The 20,691-nt window shown below is 42.0% G+C and overlaps 1 long non-coding RNA gene across 3 annotated transcripts in view; it reads right to left on the bottom strand.

Moving 5' to 3' along the window:
* Positions 1 to 20,691, bottom strand: part of LOC117806343 — a 180,038-nt gene that overhangs the window by 70,973 nt on the left and 88,374 nt on the right. For 2 of the 3 annotated variants that reach the window (XR_004629646.1, XR_004629645.1), the window contains exon 3: positions 11,023 to 11,067. The exons of the other annotated variant lie outside the window; for it this stretch is intronic. This is a non-coding gene — a long non-coding RNA (uncharacterized LOC117806343). The remainder of the gene's footprint in view (positions 1 to 11,022; positions 11,068 to 20,691) is intronic. 3 annotated transcript variants of the gene reach the window in all.

Genomic DNA, 20,691 nt, shown 5'->3' with positions numbered 1-20,691 from the left:
ACGGATAGGTGGAATTTGTCACCTGTACCTCACTTGCACTCCTTGATGCTCTATTGATCCATAAAAAAACCTGCCTTCTCTGTGATTCTGCTGCATGATAACAATATCAGACTCCATCCACCTTAGCTGTAGACAGATTGTGCATCATGTGAATAATGACTGGACTGTCCGAACAGATTCAGATACTTGTGATTTGTGGTGCCATATCATACAAATATATTTTTTTGCAAGACCACACACCCACACACACAAAACGAAAGGGTGGGAAAATGCCAGCCAGGTGGTCAGCTTCAGGCAAAGTGGAGGAAAAGGTTCTCCCTGTCAGAACAATCCCTCCTCCAGACTTCAGGCAGAGACATATTTAGATGGTTTTCAATTAGGATTCCTGCAGCTGTTCCTGACTCTTTGGTAATATGTGGCTTGTGTTACAGCACTGTTGCTCATTAAGTTTATACAGAGATATGAGCAAGCAGTTTAAAATACAGTACATGTGGGATACTAATTCTGTGTTGAAGTGTGAAAGTATACCAGGAAATGAACGGGCTGATGGCTCTTACGTTGACTTGTGAAATCAGGTCATAAATTCCTACTTGATTTTTGCTGAAAAGAAGTCAAAATATATTAGAGAAAATGTGATATTGCAAATATGTTGTGCTGTTTTCAGCTCAGCTCCCGCATGTAGGTCAGAGTTTGGACAGTTAGCCAAACACATACTGTACAGAGCAAGCACACAAACACACAAACACACACACACAAAATGCCGGTATATTGAGGACAGCAGGGAAGCAGAGATAGTCGAAGGAGCCAAGATGGTAATAAACAAACCTGAAAGAAATTGAAGCATTGGGACTCAAGGCCAGTTGATTTGGAGCCCGCATCTGCTTTTACTAGTAGCAATTTGGAGAAAACAAGATACTGAAATGAGGGCAATTTCTTTCCTGCCACCTCACGATGGTCAACACATGCAGTAACTCCCACACTGGCCCACCTCTTTCCTTCTTTTGCATGTAGCTGCATTTAGAATGTGCTCCGTAAATGTGATATATCCCTGCAGCCGTGCTACTGCAGTTGTTTTTTTGGCAGAGGGGGAGTGATAAAACCTCTCGTACTGTACATGCATACTACACAGAAGCTCAGATTGATGTTCCTATCTCTCATACACGTCTGTTACCACAAAACAAAGGTGAGATGGAAAGATCGAAAGAAGGGGAGAGAGGGAAAATATACTGATGCATCTCCCAAGAAGCCAAAGCAGACAGTGCATTGAAGATACACAGGCGAGTAGCGATGCTGCAGTCTATTTTTGGATCTCGCTTCCCCCCACGCTTCACCCCGAATGCCACCCTGTTCTGGGGTTGTTGTTTTTTTACACTTGAGTCATTGATACAAGATTTACGCTTTTCAAAGGGAAACACAAAAGTGCAAATGTTGTCTGGTCTTGCCTTTTGTGTTTATCCCCCGCACTGACCCACCCACTGCTCTCCTGACACCATATAATTCACTATTAATTCACCTCTAACCTCTTTCCTGTGATGTATGTCACCAAGTCAAATACCGGGCCTGCCCTGTATCATGCTACACTCAAGCAATACATCATTCCCAACCCTGACATCCTGAGGCACAGCACCCGGTCGTATCGACAAGACGCAGGTGAAAAATAACCCCACAGCCCTCGATGGCATCCTCTCTCCTCCCACCCCTTTCTTTTCCTCTGAGGAGCTTGATCCGTGAAGGAGATTGAATCGGTACTCGCCATCCAACCACCCGATTGCACCATCTCCTTTTCCAGAGTGGGGATTCATCAGATGTGGCGCTGAAGTCGACCGCAAATGGCCCATTAGACTCCTGGCAGGTCGATGGTTAACTAATTGAGGAGATATCTAACAGTGACTTCTACGCCTGTCCCTCCGATCCATAGCTGCGATTGAATGATCAGTCAAAATCCCAGCAGAGTCTACAACAGCTACCTTGATTGGTCTGGATGAGTGATGCATTGACTGGATCTGACGTTGATGTAATGAATCACTGGGATAAGTCTTTTTCTTGGGTATTCATTTATGCAGGATAAGAATGAGGAAAGGAAACACTTGTCCTTTGGTAGCTCAGAGACTCAGGTGAGCTTCACGTGTGCAGCGCCTCAGATCAGCAGTGTGTGTTTCCAGACAGCTGATGAATGATCCTTGGCTACACGCATACTTGATATAAAGGGAGGACCGTACTGCAGCAGGCCTTTGGAAAATGTGCTTTTCTAGATGGATGGATAAGTCATGACATGATGAAAGCTGCATTTGGAAGCTTTAAGTATATAAGACTGTAGAGATCTAATCTCATGCAAGATGATAAGCACCCAAGGTTTTGTTTGCGCATGTTTATGTGTGTGTGTGTGTGTGTGTGTGTGTGTGTGTGTGTGTGTGAAGAAGTTGACTGTTTTTGTGAGAACGTCTGAGTACCTAGGCAGCTTCCCATTTTAACTTACATCTTTTTCATTATTTTGGAGGCCTGTGGTTGTAGAAATCATTTTCAGGGAAAGATGGATTTCTTCGGAAGTGGTCAGCTTGTCAATTTTTAAACGTTTTCGATAAAAACCCTGAAAATAGTGGAATGGAGGGAGGCAATGAATTCATTATGAGGTGCCCAGCCAACAGGATAAAGTGATAAGGAAAACACAAACGTATTCCAGCTTCGTGTCCCCCCCTCTCCATCTCCCCTGAGCTTAAGGGAGAAGATGGTCCGTGTTAAGAAATGGAGAATGGAGCTGATATGATGAAAAGCTCAGCCATATCATTCGCAATCTATTTATTGAATGATCCAGTAATTTGCCATGAGAGAGATTAATGAAATTGTGTTGCTGCAGACGTAGAGCCACTGCAGCAAACTTATGATTAAAAATCTCAGATGTTTAAATGAAATTATTCTTCGTGGGGAGCGTAAAACACTTGATTAAATGTATTTCTGTGAGCATGAGTCACTGGCCATTCAACAGTTGGATTATACGACTGCAATTAAGGACTGTACTTCCATTAAGCTGAGGGACTCTCAAAGATTTACGATGAAATGGTCAAAACTGATGCTGCAGAAGCTCAGATGTATTCACTTAAATTTTAGTTAATCTATTTTGTAAACAGTGTTTGGAAATCCAATCATATAAGACACAGATATCTGATAAGGGACACACTGATACGCTTCGTGAAGCTTGATAATGGTGTCTTAAACTCTATCCTTACTTTACGTCCCTACTTCTGTTCAAACTTTAGGTAGCCTAAATTATCATAACACCTCTCAAAAGTTCATACTCTGCCTTCCAATGACTCAAGTATTATAACTATGAGTTCCCCAGATGCCCCGTCCACCATTCACAGTTAATTTGGCCCAAAACAATTATAAAGCATCCACATCTTATGAGCAGTGTTGTTTATTGCTGCACATCGTGTGGCATTCGTTTCTTATTTTTCCACCAAGATGAAGTTTAAATTACTATTTCAAAGCTTTCTTCACACTCAGGAGTAGAACAGAGATAAAAGTGAGTGAATATTGAGCTCATATTTACCTGGAGTCCACAGACACAACTCCAAATGAATGCTAATGTTTCTTCTTGTATGTTGAATGTATAAATATTAAACTTTTTGCCAAAAATCTGCCAGAACATTTCCAAAATCAGAAACATTTTATTCATCCAATGTAGTAAACTTTATCCGTCAAGTGTTTTCAGCTCGTTGAACCGAACACAATTACTAAATATCATAGACTGTATAAGTAATAGACGTAGTATCCGTGACGTCACCCATCTGTTTCTGAAGCGCTGTTTTGAGGCCAATCATCGGCGGGAGCCATATTGCTGCTGTCGAGTAATTGTGACGTAAAGAGGCGAAAACAGCTTGGTGGTTAAAAGAAGAAGAAAGAAGCAGAATGAGAAGGCCTGCATCAAACAGGAGAAGTTTCAGTAACACTTTAACAAGAGGGGCAGTATACCAGACAACACAACAACAGAATAAATGACAAAAGGAGAAAGGAAGAAAAATACAAAATAAACTGGATGGAAGTCAAATATTCTCAAGCTTTTACTGATGTATTGATTTCAAAAGACTGGGATGGGGTCTAGTTTCAAAGTTACCCTGATCTTTGTCCAGTAAAATAAGATTAAGGGGAAGTTTATGACAAATGTTATGAGCTCCTCTCAATGCATTGCTGTGTTCACCAGGGAGGATTCCAGATGTAGGAAGAGGGACAACCCAAAGAAAAATGATGCCTTCCTGCAACACTGGGAGTTGATTAAGTCCAGTAACTCAAAGTGCACTGAATTTCAACTTTACGAACACATCCTGTTCATCAAGCCTATATGAGCTGCAAGATCTCTGGTCTCTGCCTCCACTCTGTCATTGCAGCAACTGCCCTGCATCAGTGCCACCACCTCCTCTTCACCAGCCTGCAGGCTTTGACTGGAGGGTTTAAGACATTATCTCATTGCTCCTCAAATTTCTGTATGTAAATTCAAACAGCAAGGAAGTCTGAGGGATGTTTGCACATGCTCAGTAGTACTGTTTTGCAGTATTTCTGTGTTTGCAATTCAAGCTTGAAAAAACTCTCTTTACATGTTCTAAACAGTAATTTGAAATAACCAAGGGAGCTGCAGGTATGTATCACCGTATGTTTAGAAGCTCACAAAGGAGCTGTCTGTCTTGTGTGTGGGATAGAAGATGTACCTTGCCAAACATGAGCACACGCTGCTAAAGTAAAAGAACATTTTCAAATAGCCAAAATCTGTTCTAAAAAGACTGAGAGCAGAACTCGCCAGGTCAAGAGTCATGATGAAAGATACAACTTCGCCCACCGCACACCTCATGTACTCCTGCAACCTTTTTTTTTTTTTATGGATTATCCACTTTACATGAATCTAAAAACTCATGACAGTTCTCAATACCTTGCTGAGGAGAAGCTGGAAAATGTACTCAGCCTTTATAGAGAATAATGTGTGCCATTAGTCGAAGAAACGGTAGCCACTATTCAGAGCTGCCTGCATCTAATTCTCCGTTAGGGAATCTTTGAAGGTATAATCTTACATTTGGCAGATTAAACCACTCACACGTTGGGAGTGGAAATCACGTAGAGTCCTTTCTTTTGTGCCATTTGTTCAGTTAACAATTGTCAGTGATGGTTTTTGTTAAAGAAGAAAAAATCTTTGTGTTTTTCCATCTGTTTTTGTCGACCAGATCACACCAAGAGTTATGCTTCTGGGAAATGGGAAGCTCTTCTGTGCATCAGCATTGCTAGTGACATGCTAACTACTTGGCTAAAGCTCCTGCAGTGCGATGATTAATGTGAGTGCTGGTCATGCAGAGGGCTCAGTGGGCCGGAGCTAAATGGCTGACATTTTTCAAGTCCACTACCCAGGGAATTGCCACTTATCAAAAGTTTACCCCCTGCACCTGTGAGTGTGCACAATAAGAGATGACTGCCCCAAACTCTTATTACAGCTGTCAGCAGCAAACTCTACACATTCTTGAACTCTTTCTGTGCAAAAGCCTCTGTTTTTTAACCTATTTTCTTCAAAAGCCTTATTTCTTGTCTTCAACTAGGCAGGTCTGGGGGTTTGATTTATGGAACTAAGAGAAAAATGTCATGAGGTGGGAATGCTAAAGGAAGCGGCACTGTCGTTGTGTCATTGTAAAATGCATGGTCTGGGTGCGCGAGACTCCGCAGCTCCTTCCTCAATCACTGTAAACACGTGTTGTGCATGCGTGAAAGCCATAAAAGATAAAAATGACCATGAACATGTGTGAGAGGGGGAATAGGGGTGGACTGACAACCCAAGAAGAATGTGCTGGTTTTTTTTTTTTTTCATATTCCACCATCCATCTCTGCTGCTGTGACCAACCTCCAGACGCTGATGAGACCAGCAGAAAGTGGATGGTCCAGGCCGAGAAGAGGTATGACGACGCCGGCTGGAAGGGGTCGCCTGTTGTTGGTACTCAGCTGCTGATTTATGAGGTTTACCGGACGCAATGAGGAGTGGTGCTCGAGGGGGAAGGGTCTTTGTAAGAACTTATCTGTCTGTAATTTATCACACTACCACTCCCACACCGACCTTTTCCCACACACTGACCTGTGAGCTGGTTACCAAACAGTTCATATGAATTGGACATTTTAGCTGGTTAGTGTGCTTGAAGCTAGTGGCATTGCGGATAATGGATACCTGTGCCTTTTACTCCATGAGGACAGAAAAAAAGTGATCAATCAGAAAGCAATTAAGCTCGCCTTGGCGGTTCTTAAAGTGCATGTCTATTACTAACAAATACAGCTATAACTGCGAACTAAAGGCAGTTCATCTCAGCCTGTACCCCCCTCAGCCATATCTCTCTTTAAGCCTGCAGTGCTTTAAATGATCACATAAATATCTGTTCATCAAGATCAATTTAGTGTGAAAAATGAAACTCAAGCTTTAATGCTTTGGTTTGGGCTTTGCTAGTTAAAAATCAATTTCTCTAACATTACCGATGTGTTAAATCTATTATTAATAACTCCAGTATTGTCTTGTTTCAGTGAGTGGTTATAGCATTTCCACAGCTCATTTGCCCTCGCACCCAAATTATCAAAACTGCATTTAGCTGTACACGAAGCTCTGCTCGCCGAGGCTCCCCTTAGCTCAATGCATAAGCGGGTACTGATGTGAAATATAATGCATTTGAATGGCGCCGCTAAGGGAACACTGTACAGCATTGCAGATGAGGTACTGAATGCTTCACCGATCCACCATCACTTCCTCCCCCACTTTTGACCTACCTGATCTGGCCCTCCCACACCGTATATGACTCCTCACCTTCCCGGACTATGAATAAACAACTAGTGTTGAATAAGGTGTTCAGATAATGGGTTAAGTGTGTGTTGAATAAAGAAAATGAGTGTTTCATTGGTGTGCTCCAGGGTTTGAGTTCCTGCCAGTGTTCCACCACATGTCAGGGTAGACAAAGCAACACCAGCTACAGGTCACACTCATTTAGTGCACTCTATTCTCCACCTGCGGGACCATGACTTTGCATGATGTCAATTGGTGTAGCAGTTCAAGCGCCCTCTAAGGCCAGTGGAACTATCTTAACAGTTGACCTTAAAAATTAAGAAAGTGGCAGCCGCCAGCTGCTCTGGACTGCCATCCGTACTGTGATTCTCCAGATCAACCCTGCCTAAGTGTATATTGCCTTCATGCAGTAAAACAGTGAAAGTTTTTTTAGAATCAGGCAAAGTAAAGAGTCTGTTAAGAGTCTGGGTGTCATCCCCGACAGTATCCTGTCATTCCAGTCCCACATCAATAATGTCACCCGGTCGGCATACTTCCATCTCCGAAACATCTCTCGCCTGCGTCCGTCTCTCTCCCCCCAAACAGTGCTGCCATTTTGGTTCACACCCTGGTCACCTCCCGCCTAGATTACCGCAATTCCCTTCTTTTTGGTTTACCAGATAACTCCATCCATAAACTTCAACTGGTTCAAAAATTCATCACCAGAACCCCCTCCACCAGCCACATCACACTTGTCCTTCAGCAAGTCCAAAGGCTTCCCATGAAATACCAGATCATTTTTAAGATTCTGTTTCTCACTTTCAAGGCCATCAACAACCTAGCTCCTCAGGACCTCATTGACCTCCCCCATACCAAAATACCCACCTGTAGTCTCAGGTCCTCCTCTTCAACCCAACTCACCCTCCCACCTGCTCGCTTGACCACCATGGGGTCGAGAGCCTTCAGCCGCTTGGCCCCCCGCCTCTGGAACTCTCTCCCCCAGGATGTACAAAATTCCACTTCTCCCACCACCTTCAAATAATGCCTCGAAACTCACCTTCTCTGCCAAGCCTAAAAATAGATCAACATCCATATTTTTTCCAATAAAAATATGTGACATTATTTTCTAGTTTACATGTTTTGTTTACAGTAACCTAAATGCATGCATATTTCAAAGCTAATGTAACCAACCTTTAGCACAAAATCTATCAGGATTCACTGGATGAATAATAATAATAATCAAATCTTTCCTAAGAGCACTTCTCCTAACACAAGTTGTATGTACTTAACTAGAATAAAAGAAGGCAAATAAAACAAGTAAAATCAATCACACTTATAAGTTACCAACAACAGGGAAGTTGGTAAACTTGAGTTAAGGTAGGCAAAGCTATCTGATGATAGTATATTTGAAAGCATGCTTAAAAGTCCCATGGTCTAGGGAACTTTCACATTCTTCATAATGTGTCATCTGACCTCAATTAGAAACAGCGAGCCATCATTCTTCAGATAAGACACTAAAAGAATTCCAAAGCACCATATTGAAGCGTTGAGCTACTGACCAAGCTGCAGACATAAGAGTGAGAGCAGACTGAAACACAACTTTGTCCCAAGTTAACCCCAAACATCTTTTACTTATTGAGGTACAAAACAAGGAACCAAGCAAGTACAAGCAAAGAAACAATGAAAAGATTCTTTAAAGAAGAGTTTTATCATTAAGAAGTAGTGGTGTGGTCACAATACACTGAAAAATCTATAATAAATTTACGAATAATTCACCTCCTACCATTGCATCTCACCCCTGAGAAAGAGAACAAGCTGTTTCTCAATTGAGAGGGAAGAAAGCAGTAAAAAGAAACACCAATTGTAACAAAACAGCAATTAATGGTGCTTTATTAGAGAGGAAGAATCTGGTCATGTTGTGCAGAGCTACAACTATTGATCAGAGTTCTTCTTGTTAATAATTAATCACAACCACCTGTGACTAATGTTGTCCAATCAGCAAGCCACTGGCTCTGTAAGCACTAAAACAGCCATCACAGTGATTATAGGATTACTTCACAAATTCAGTACTGTATATAAACAAGACTGAGATAAGATACACGTTCTGACATCCACAGAACAGCCTCAGATGTTAGTTTGGAACAACTTCGGAGTATGCAGTAAAGACACACAGGTGTTTTCCATCTTTAGAGAGGCAACTGGGGATAACCAAAGTTTAAACTGCAATCAAACAAAAAGAAAACAAGGACCATTCAATGTTTGCTAGCTGGTGGGTCTGGTACTTTATGGCAAAAGGATGTTACATTTCAAAAAAGTGTTTCATTGGTTGCAAAATTAGGATATGCCAGACTGATTTTAGGGGCATTAACACCTGATTGCCACTCCAAAATCTTAAGCAATGATTTGGTATTTGCCAGTCAGTAAAAACTTGAGTCAAATAAACTTTTGGGCTGTGTTCTAATAGGCTGTAAGCAGCTTTCTTTGCATTTAAATTGAGTATATAATCCTTTTGTTAGTACTTTAAATTACAACTTTGAACAAGCACCTTTAATTTAGTCATTAAAAGCTTGAGCTATAAGGTGTAAATGTAGCCGCTCTGTTGTGCTACTTCATGATGGAAAAGCAAACAAAACAAGACAAAGGAATGAAACATCTTTTGGATACTTTCATGTTAGTAGTTAAAGTATAAAAAGGGGGTAAAAATGCTATTAATCATGTGTGCTAACATACTTAATGCCACCCCTACAAAGTCAGTGCCCCAGTTTGGCCAGAGCAGTCAAAAAGTCTGGCTCTGCCTAGATTCATTTCTTTACATTTAATGTGGTAGAAGAAAACTCAAATATCCCTTCCTGTTTGGTGGGAATCCAAATCGTCGCTCAAGCTGTAACATATTGTAATTTATTTACTACACGTCCCTTCCCCCCAATGATTATCCAGTGATTCCTTTAGCTTTGTTTTCTATTTACCTGACTGTGCTTGATTTCTGCTAATTACACACACCTGCCACTGCTGTGACAATCACAGAGTGTGTACACTGAAGAAGACTGAAACGCTCTGCATTGAAAGAGAATCAGAGTGTTTTCTTTACCTCTGCGTGAACAACACTCATCAACAAAACATTTAACAACATATTTTAAAACTCATATTCATATTTCATTTACACGTATGTGAGCATATGTTAGAATGAAAGGTAAAGAAGTCAACTCACTTAGCAGTAAATTGTAAGATGATGATAATGAAGATGATGGCGAAAGAGTTAATGATGATGATCATGATGATAATGAAACGTAGATGGTGAAAAAGATGATAGTGAGGGGGAGGAGAAGGAGGAGGAGAAATATAATGACGATGATGATAACGATGAGAGTTTTGAATATGATGACAATTATGACAATGATGAAGATGATGAAAATATTGATGACAACAAGGATAATGGTGATGACAAAAGTGGTGATAATGATACAACAATACAATCAACTTTACAGTGATGATAGTGATGATTGTGACAATGATGATTCTGATTATTATGATGATAATAAAAATGTTGACGATGATGATCATCAAACTGGTATGGTGATATGTAAAAATAAAAAAAGGCTCTTTTCTACACTTTTAATAACTCTCCCTGAAAACTTAACCCTGACCATGTTGTTGTTTTTGCATTAAATTAACAACAGAAATGTCCGTCTGACTCTGATGACCTTTTATATGTTTATTGCTCACAAACACACAATATCTAAGAGTCTTTTTCATAACCAGCTGCAAACCATTAAAGCGATATATCAGTGCACGAGCATATATAAGTTGTGTTGCAGGGTTTAAAACATAATCAGTTCAGTGAAACTCTAAAGAATAATATGACTAATGATGAAAAAGATCCCACCCCTCAAGGATCTATGATTTGTTGTTAAAGGATTCAGAGTGATCTCTTAAATATGACAAGTAGTCCATCATTAACACTTGGTGTTCTTATTTATTTTAAGATCTTAAGAGCTTTTTGAGAATAAGAAGGAGAATATTGAAAGCATGTCTACCTTTCCTGCCCTGGATATTTTTAATTTGAGATTCTGATTAGTCTGTTTTCAAATGTTCTAACTTTTCTTTTCTATGGATTATGTCACTTCTCCTTTAAACACTGAAAAAATGCCCCTATCCCTCTCTATTGATAAGGCCATAATGAGACAATGTAAAAAAATTCCAAAGCAATTAGAGCATTAATGGATTTGTCATTGGAAATGAAGAGAGTGAGGTACCTTTAGTATAGCTGACGCCATCTAGCGGGAGTCTCATCCGGTCAACTAATGGACAGAGAGAGGGAGAGAGAGAGAGAGAGAGAGAGAGAGAGAGAGAGAGAGAGAGAGAGAGAGAGAGAGAGAGAGAGAGAGAGAGAGAGAGAGCGAGCTTTTAGATGGGGAAGAGCAGTGCTGGCATGTTTCCCCTCCTGCCCCAACACTCTGACCCCTTGATTCCCAATTAAGGAGCTAGTCTGTGCAGCAAATGAAGTGACAGGATAGAGAGAGAGCTCCCTGATGTTTTAAGGACATATTGGCCTCTTCACATAAGACAGAACAAAGCCAAATGGGCTCCAACTCAAATGGCCTCCCTCTGAAACTATTTGATTTGCACATAACCGGGAGAGTGCGACTAATCCAATCCAATTTCCGGACGCACGGATCCTCGGTGATTCATTGAAGAAGAAAAACACGAATGACAAACTGTGGAGCTGCGCCGCTGCTGTTGCTGTTGGCATTTTTCATTTCAATAAAGATACAAGCAGCATTACGGCTGCGCTGAGGGCGCTTCAGACGCGTCCGGAACGGCAGAGGCTCTGCTCTGACTGCTGAGGGTTTTTTCGCAGGGGAGTCGTGTTCGCAGGAAACGGCTGATATTGACGTCAAACGGTAGTGTGACTGACTTTACCGCATGTGCTGCTATGACTGAAAAGGGACCAGAACTGCCAGATCTGACCAAAATCAGCACCGAAATCCTCGGTAGACAATTAACCTGAGAGACTGCCGCCGGGCTTTCCAATTAGCCCAGACTGTAAGATACGATTATATTTTAAACTTTAATTGATGCCTGGCTGCTCCAAACTCGTTGTAAATTCATGATTTAGTTGTGAGGGGGAGAGAGCGACGCTGCTGCATCCCGCTGCTGACAGAGAGACCACTTGTACCGCCGTCACAACTGTGCCAAGAGACAGGGAGTCTTTGAAAGCCACCGGAGCGGACCCGACCGGCATATCAATCAGCGTCCCGGAGAGCCTCTCGCTGCGTTCGCACCGGCGCTGAAAGGCATTGTCTTTAACGCCTGTGCGCGTGTGTGTGTGTGTCCGTCTACGTGTGTGCGTGTGTGGGAAACAGAGAGAGGGGAATGGTACTTTTTCCGCCAGCAGCAACAGTCAGTGGCAAACAAATGTAAACGCCAGTTTGCCTCGTCTTGCCACGGGTGCGCACCGGCGAAGAGGCGCAGGACCCCGCAGGATCATCGATTCGCACTTTGAGATCTTGCGCTGCGTATGTGACAAGAGCAGAGAGGAAGCGGGGAACAGAGGGATTTGGGGGTGCTTCTTCCAAACCGAAAGGCTCAAAATATTCCATCATGAACATCAGGATGCTGTATTTGCTTGTTTGTTCTGCGGCATTTTTCGCTGAGCTGCAGTGCGCCTCGCCGAGGACCACAGCGGGGATGGATCCCCCCACAGCCGGCTTCAGTAACATCAGCAGCGGCGGCGGCAGCAGCGGGGAAACGGGGGGCAAACGAGATTTAAATCAGACCATAAACTCCCGACTCAAGAGGAAAACCCTAGCTGTGGATTTTGCAGTCCCTTCTCTGTTGCGCTATTACCTGGCGGAGTTCATCAAGAGACCCCTGAATGGAGACTGCCAGACTTTTAGCGGATGTTACACAGTGCGCGCAAACTTGAAAATGCACTGCATACCTTTGCAAAAAACCATAGCTACTTTTGTGGACCCAAGGTCTGCTTCGGACTCTGCACAGAGGAACATGTCAGATGGACAGCTCCCCTTCTTTCATAAACGGCCGCTGTCCAAAGTTCTGAAATTAGGCTTGACTAAAGCCAGCAGAAAATCAAACCAAGTTGTGGTGGAAATAGGAGAGGATATAGTGAAGACGGGATGTGGGGGGCTGTCTGTGTACGAGGAGGCCCCGGTGCTCACGCTGGAAATGGACCTTACAACTATTCTGGAGTGGTGGTTAGGCGCAGAGGGGGGCCGCCTCAGGGTCCGGCTCATGCCCGAGAAAAAGGCGCAGGTACCCGGGATAGAGGATCGATACACCGCTGCTATACGCGCAGCAGACCCCCGTCTATTCCTCCAGATATCCTCACGGGGTGAGTTCTTCTCCCTCTCTTCCTCCCTCCCTGTGGATAGCTCTCACTTCTCCACATGTTGTTCCCTCACACCCCCACATGCGCACACGCACACATGCACAGACTCGCCATCCAGGCCTATTTCATGTTGCTCCGTCACGGTTGTGATTTGGGATCTGCTGTGATACATTTTTGATACAGAATCCAATGTGCCTCAACAAGCGGGCTGCTGCGTGTTCTCTGACTGACTTTCATGGTAAAATGAGCGGGTAAAGAAATGTCAGCACAAGTAGAAAAGCTGGTATTTGCAACAGTCTTATGGGGAAATAATGACTGATGTATGCGTGTGTATGCGCGTGTGTGTGTACCACTTTGGGGATCCATGCATTTGAGTCTGTTGCTGTGATCCAGCGCACTCTCCAGACTCCTTCATTATTGATGCCCGCAGCAGAGCTGGGAGACGAACTGCATGTTGATTTAATTCCCAAACACTTTGATTATTTCCAGTATGGGATCCATGCTGAGTGTATGCAACCTCTTCAGAGGTTTCTTTCGTTAACAGCTCTAAGAACGTAATTATTATTTAATTCGGAGAGAATATGAGGCCCCAACATGCCTCTCTGCTGCATGAAGCCTGCACGCAGTAGTATTTAAGTTGGAAACGGCCCCAGCAGGGCTGCCTTTTCTTCCATTGGTTCCTCCTTAAAGATACCTTCCTAATTCCCGAGCCACAGGGTTGGAGATTTAAGAGGACGAGCTTTATTTTGATTAGACACAAATTAAGCCGTTATCTCCAAGAAAGCTTTAGCACTCAATACTCAAGGGTCCTTCCCTCGTTCTTCTGAGCATCGGCACAATCAGTATAATTGCTTAATCACTTTGATGAGAGAGGCTGGCCCAGAAAAAATGCAACGGAACCTATCAGACAGAAGTAAAGCAGAGGCCCCTCTAGGCAGGAGGTTGGTAGAGTAAGAGAGAGCCCCTCATGCATGTCTGTGTGCACGTAGAAACAATGTGAAAGCACATCCGAAGCCTTGGCTTTCTCTATTGCTCACTGTGTTTTAGTTTCAGTGTTTTTATAGAGAAAATTTCAAATGCAATGCTAGTAGGTTAAGATTATGTGCCTCCATGCGTTTGCATTTTGGATGTTACGAACATGTTTTACACACTTGAAACTGTGGAAGGAATGAAGATGAGTGGACCTCCCCGGCAGCTCCCAGCAGGCACTCCAGCAACACAGCTGGTAGTGTTTGCAGGTAGGAAGCCAGCACAGGATGATGTAATGGTTAATTCAGTGACTGTTTCTGGCACCCTCATCTCATCACAACCAACAAGGTGCTCTGCTAGCAAACTACTGAACCATGAAGTGACACCAGTAGCTGATCAGAGCTAGCAGATCAGACTGGTTGTACTGGGTAGCTTCATGCTGTGAGTGTGTGCAAATGTGTGAATGGACTAACACTGTTTGTGCTTGGCAGGCTTGCTCTTGATAAACAAAGGTTCAGAACTAACAGCGTTGCCTGGGTTGAGGCTGAAACTCATGCAGCTCTAAAACCCCATCAAGCTTCATGTTGCGTTTTAAGTGTTGTTGTTTACCACGCACAACAAATTACCTACAGTGAATACAACTCCTGCACTCTCACTCTGATACAGAGGTCTTCTTTTATGTGTTATTATAGATGGGCATACCTTATGTGTTCACTGTTTCTTCAGAGAGGCATTTAACCCAGAACAGCTGAGGTTTGTTTATTCTCCTTAGGAGGTTTGGAGTTTTGGAGGTTTGTTTATATTCCATAGGAGACCTAAGCTGAATTTTTCTCACTGAAATCACTGAGGCGCTCATGTTCTGCACTGATATAGAATAAACACTCTGGAGGGCACAGCATAATGATGATGTCCTTCTGACAGGGTTGCTGGACCGCAAAATATGTCCTTATGTCAGTCACGAGAGCAGCCACAGCAAACGTGTGATGTGTTTTAATTTAGAAGGCATGTTAGTATCTTAATGTCTTTTCAGGCTATCTTGAGTTCAGCAGGGAATTAAACTCAACTGTTGCGCTTATCATGCTGATGCTTTCTAACATGGAGTGCAGATTTTGCAGATATAATGGCTGCAATGTATGTATCAGAACTGCTAAGTTATTACTTCGCTTTATTTGTTTAATTGTCTACCATGTAGATGTATATGTGAAGAAACAAGTGTGTGTTAAGTGGACTGCTGTCACTATTGTGTTGCCCAAGGTTGTCTCTCCACAGGTGTGAGCAAACTTGGCTAAGACATGAAAAGTTAATGAAATGTTAGTTTTACAACTTTGCTTTGAACTGTTAGCTACATTATTTAATGTTGGCTTAATAATGATTAAGATTATAGTTTTGTTATTAATACATTATTCAGAACATAAGCAAGCTAGCTAATTAACATCTTTCTTAGATATCAGGCTATTTTGGTAGCCATGTTTTTTATTCATTTATTTAAAGGGACAGTGCACATTAATTAACATTTCAGCGTTACATCAATAAAAATATGCCAGAGTTAGCCATAACGCAAATTTTCATAACATAACATTGGTGACCTAAAAAGCCCAATGATAATGGTGCTGTCATTGGTTACTTGGTAACATTAGCTGGTAAAGTGATTGGAAAACTGCAAGCCAATTTACCAGGCAGTATATGGATCAGGAAGTTAATGTCATCACTTAAGACCAAAATAAAGCAATTTTTCATGATTAATGAGCAAGCTAAATCAAGCTAGTAAAACCACATGAAGGTGGAGGGATGTTGAAAGTCACTGGTGTTCCTTTTTGTGCCACATAAAACTTCTCGTGCTTTCTTTGAGGTCATGTTTCAGCGTGTGTAATTCATGTGTTTACATTAAGTAGTATTGTGTGCTGTTGTTGGTGCAGTGAGCAGGAGAAAGAAATGTCACATCCTTGGATTTTCCACGCATAATGTTCCTGAAGAAATTCTGTCCACTGTCTGTTGATGGCAAACAAGGATCTCAAGGAAAACTTTGTTAAGTTATGCAACATCCAGCGGTAATACAAAAGGATGAAAAATACATGTAAATCGTTTCACATACTACCTTTGATGAGAGCTAATATGCACTTGTTTTGGGCATGCAAGTGTAAAGTGAGCAGCTTTCATTTGAATGAGCAGGCTGTCATCCATTGTTTCTTACACCCATGATCATTTCCGTCATTTCATATCCCCTGCATTTATTATCCTCACATAACCCAGAAAATGATCATGTCTTTAATCATCAAGGAAGTCTGCTGCTCAGAGGAGCACAGAGAGACTTCCTGGAGGAAGCTTCAGCAGGGAAATAATGAGGGCATCCATTCTTTTGAAATCTATGATGGAGGGTAGCATTGAAACCAAGTTACCACAGTGACTTTCTATCGGACTACAGCAAGGATGGGACAAATAACTGTATCATTTCTTCAACAATAGAGAAAAACTATGGAGAAAGCACACTCTCTGTATCTCGGTCCACTTTATATGTCAGATTTGTTTTCCACGTCAAAAGTTGTGATAAAAGCCAGACACATCTTAGGAAACAGACTTTTCTAAATTGTGAGAAAAGTGTTCTCACTTTCAACATGATACCAGACATCATTGAGTCTCTCTTTACAGCGGTTATGAAATCCCATCACAAAAACCTTTATGCTGTTGTTGTTTTGTTTTTTAATTTCTGGTTATGTGAAGGCTGACAACTGCCAACTCACAATGCACATCAACAAGCAGGTCAGCTGAATGGGTGCTTGTATAATTGGATTGATTGCCTGGTGACAGCACATATTTAATCACTTAATCATATTATTTATCCAGCAGGAGAGTATTGAACGTTATTGGTATCAGTAAAATTAATGTTCTTCATACTTATGATGAGCTTTTAACATCTGTAACCTCGGAAGGCAATTTCTCAGGTGTCACGGTAATGACTCAGGTGTCAAATAGTCAAAAGTGTGGCACTGTGATAGCTGCCTGCTCTTTAGTGATTTGGCATTTATTTGCCATGTTGGCAAACAGATATTTAGTAAATGGATATTAAGAATTATGTCTCCAGGGAGTAGTGGCTGGAAAATCATAGGTCACTTTTTATACTAAAGCTCTAGTGAGATGTTTTAAGCTTGCTGTGAATGATGAATTAATACTAATGGCTATTTATGACCACCAAAAGCAAAGGAGACCACCTACAGAAGGGATGACTACTTTAATATAGTTCTTATTAATGCCTGAAACTTCTGGCAGGGGTCTGTGCCAATCAAGGTGGGTCACTGAGTACTAGAAAATGATTGCATTTGAGTCTTATGTTTGAGTTTTCAAATAAAGCAGGCAGAGATATTTTGTTAAAAAAAACACTAGTTATGGTTTTGTCTACAGGGGGCTCCAAAATCAACTCAAGCTTAAAGTTCCTCACAGGAGTATTTGTATGTTGTGGAACTACAGACTCACAGTTGTCTGCATATATCTTTACTTTGCAAATGCATGCTAGATGTGGTCTGTAAAGAATGTTAGATTACATGCACAGTGAGCGACTCATCTATCTTGCCACAGCTTGATTAATTTTCTCCTGTATTAATCAACTTACTGTGGCTTCATGTGCATCCTATTGTGATCGTCATTCAACTATTCTTCGCCTTGAGATTCAGCACTTAAACAAAAGGCAGACATATGCAGGTTGTTTGCCTTGCAATATTGCACAGTGACAAAAAAAAAAAAGGAGTAAAAGAGTGAAAATTTAACAAATATGGAGACTCTAGTTGTGACATGCTGTGTTTCTTCAAGTTGTCAGTTTCTATTTATTTATCTCCAAGTCAGGGACTAAAACCCAGCTTTTGCTTCCTTTGACTGAATGTTCAAAAAGAAAGAAAGTGACAGTCGCCATGAGGCACACACAGTCTAACACCCTGCAGGTGGACTCCTCTCACTCTCTAAGACTCACACTGAATGCTCGCTCTTCCCTACAGGATTACTGTGTGGTGTGTTTGCAGAGTCGCGGTCATTATCATAAGCGGTTATTACATTATGAGTTTCTAAAAGGCAAGACTGTGTTTACACACTGTTTGTGCACAGGCACACACAAACCCTAAACACCTCGCACCCACACTAACACACAATTACACACCTGTTGTCCCTGCAATCTCATCCCTTCCAATAACACACACTCCCTTCTGCCAATGTTGTGCACTCCCTCCTCCATATTAAATGACTCAACTCAAGGCTTCATTCTCGCTCTCAGCTTCCACCACCCCTGATTGGCCAGTGTTTGGCTTTTTTTTTATGTAATGTGTGTTCTGCACTTGTTTTTCCAGCCTGGGGTAAGATGCAGGCTATTAGCATGAAATAAATACCAGCCGTGGCACTAGGAATAATTTGACGATCAGGCAAACGTGCCTACGGGAATCAAGGCATTAAACTCTGCACAGTACATTCATACTTACGCGCCCTATGGGGGAGATCATTAATGAGGAATGTTACTATGAATTATAGAGTAGGAGAAGGGGAAAACAGTGCTGGGCAGGTGCGATAAACAGTTGACCTCTACTTTATTAACCTCTGTTATGTTCACCAAGCGGTGCCATAAATAGGTTGCAAGAGAATCCTTTAATGATCTCAGTATTGGAAGCAGTAGGAAGTAGGGACCCTGCTTCATTAACTTGGCATACCTGCAGCAGAACTCTTACAGATGCTAATGTGTCATAGTGCACCATTAGCAAACAGAGTCTTCATGTATGGGCCTAACTGGATGTCATTGAAGTAAGAGACAGCATCATCATGCAAGAGAGCAGCGTCTGTGTGCCTAGGGGCTTCGCTCCCCATGTTTGCCCCTCAGCTCTGCCCTAAATGCAAACACACACTCTCATGATTTTCTATTGAGCATACGCAGTCTGCCATTTTCTTTAAGAGGCTTAAGAGCAGAATCCTTGTGTGCGGATGTTTTAGCTGTTAGGCAAATATTGCAACTCCCTCTGAATCATAAAGACCGTCAACAGTAAATTTATAAAGTAAGATTTCATGCTGTGCACTTGTTTACCCCACATCGCTTGTGGCCTTTTCGGAAGGGTTTCTACCAGAGAGATGAATGCTCTTTTAATTTTCCACGTCCCCGAATGCTTCGCCTTTTTCTCCTGACAAAGTAGCTGCTGTCTATCAGCCCCAAGAGAAGAGCAGTTTCCCTGAGAGTGAGAATGAATTTGTGTGTGTGTGTGTGTGTGTGTGTGTGCATGTGTATGTGTTACCAATATGTAGCAGAAAGTTAACTTCTCGCTTTTATATTTTCCTTTTATTTTTTTCTTTATAGACAATTGATGCAATATTAATAATTGAATTTAATTGTATTGTATTCTGATGAACTTGAGCTTAAAGCTGGGGTTGGTAGTCAGATTTAGATACACTTTTTGTTATACTGGTTAAAATGATCTTTATGTCGCGATGGCAATCAATACATAATGTGTTCTTAGCCGGAGTAAACCTGGGAAAACACCAACCAATCCCAGCTGTCAGGAGCCAAATTATGAAACCAATCAAATCCTGTTCTGCCGTTCTGCCCGCCTCCTGCACGTACATTTCATGTTTGTTGTGAGACATGAGTTGACGTAGTGCAAAACACAAACAGTGTGCTGAAGACCGGTTTTGAATCCGTCACCATCATACGGTTGCGAATCAGCGGCGCTCGTGCATGTGAGTGGGGGTGTCGTTTTGGAGGAGCTCCGAGGGGAGGGGGGGAGGGGTTAGACGGAGTCCAGAGGAAATGCTACATTCAAATTCATGCTAGTTTTCCGTGACTACCAACCATAGCTTTAACATGATGGGCTTGTGTGTGCTCAACCGCTTATGGTTGAAGTTACTTGCAGCAACAGCAACTTAGAGTCGAACTCACAAAACAAGACACATTTTTTTTTTTTTTAAATCAACACTTTTGGATCTGTAAAAAGGAATGATAGATTTTTTTAGTTCTTAGTCCTCTAGATGCTCATAGAAACCTCCACAAAGAGAGAGTTAAGCTATTTGTGTGGTGAATTTGGAGCGGAATCAGTTAACTGCGGGAGTTAATGTGGCCAAGTGTGTTAGACACTTCAAGCCTAAATGCAGTTTGATGAGAGAGTGCACCTGGCGACCTTTCATTTAGTCCATCCAGGTGGGAATCTGCAGAGTCGCAGGAAGAGTTCCATGAACTCACAAGTGAGTGCGTGAACTTGTGCCAATCAATGCTACTCTTGACATTTAAAGCTTGTATCAATCAGCCTCTAATGGGAAAATCCATAGCAAGTCAGGATGACATGCCACTTTATTATTTATGCATTTCTATGATCAATTGAGTCGAGGAGTCGGTGGCGTGTCGTGGTTCCCTGGCAGACCTGCGAGACCTTGTCCATCTGGTCGATACTGTGAATTGAAGGGAGCATGATCAAGTGCACGTGTCCCAGTGTTAGCTGCTAACACGGCTTGATTTCACAGCTCTCTAGTCTTTGTCTGTGATAAGAGTTAATTCATTCCTCTTTACAAATATGAATTATGACATATTCACAGCTTCTGCAATGTAAACAGCTTGAAGCATTTTGGCATTTCTTGGAAGTCAGTGCTGCTT

This window comes from Notolabrus celidotus, chromosome 22, assembly GCF_009762535.1.
Source record: "Notolabrus celidotus isolate fNotCel1 chromosome 22, fNotCel1.pri, whole genome shotgun sequence".
NCBI classification, from domain to species: Eukaryota; Metazoa; Chordata; class Actinopteri; order Labriformes; family Labridae; genus Notolabrus; species Notolabrus celidotus.
The sequence above is the reverse complement of the archived record's forward strand: the minus strand, read 5'-3'. Positions and strand labels throughout refer to the sequence as shown.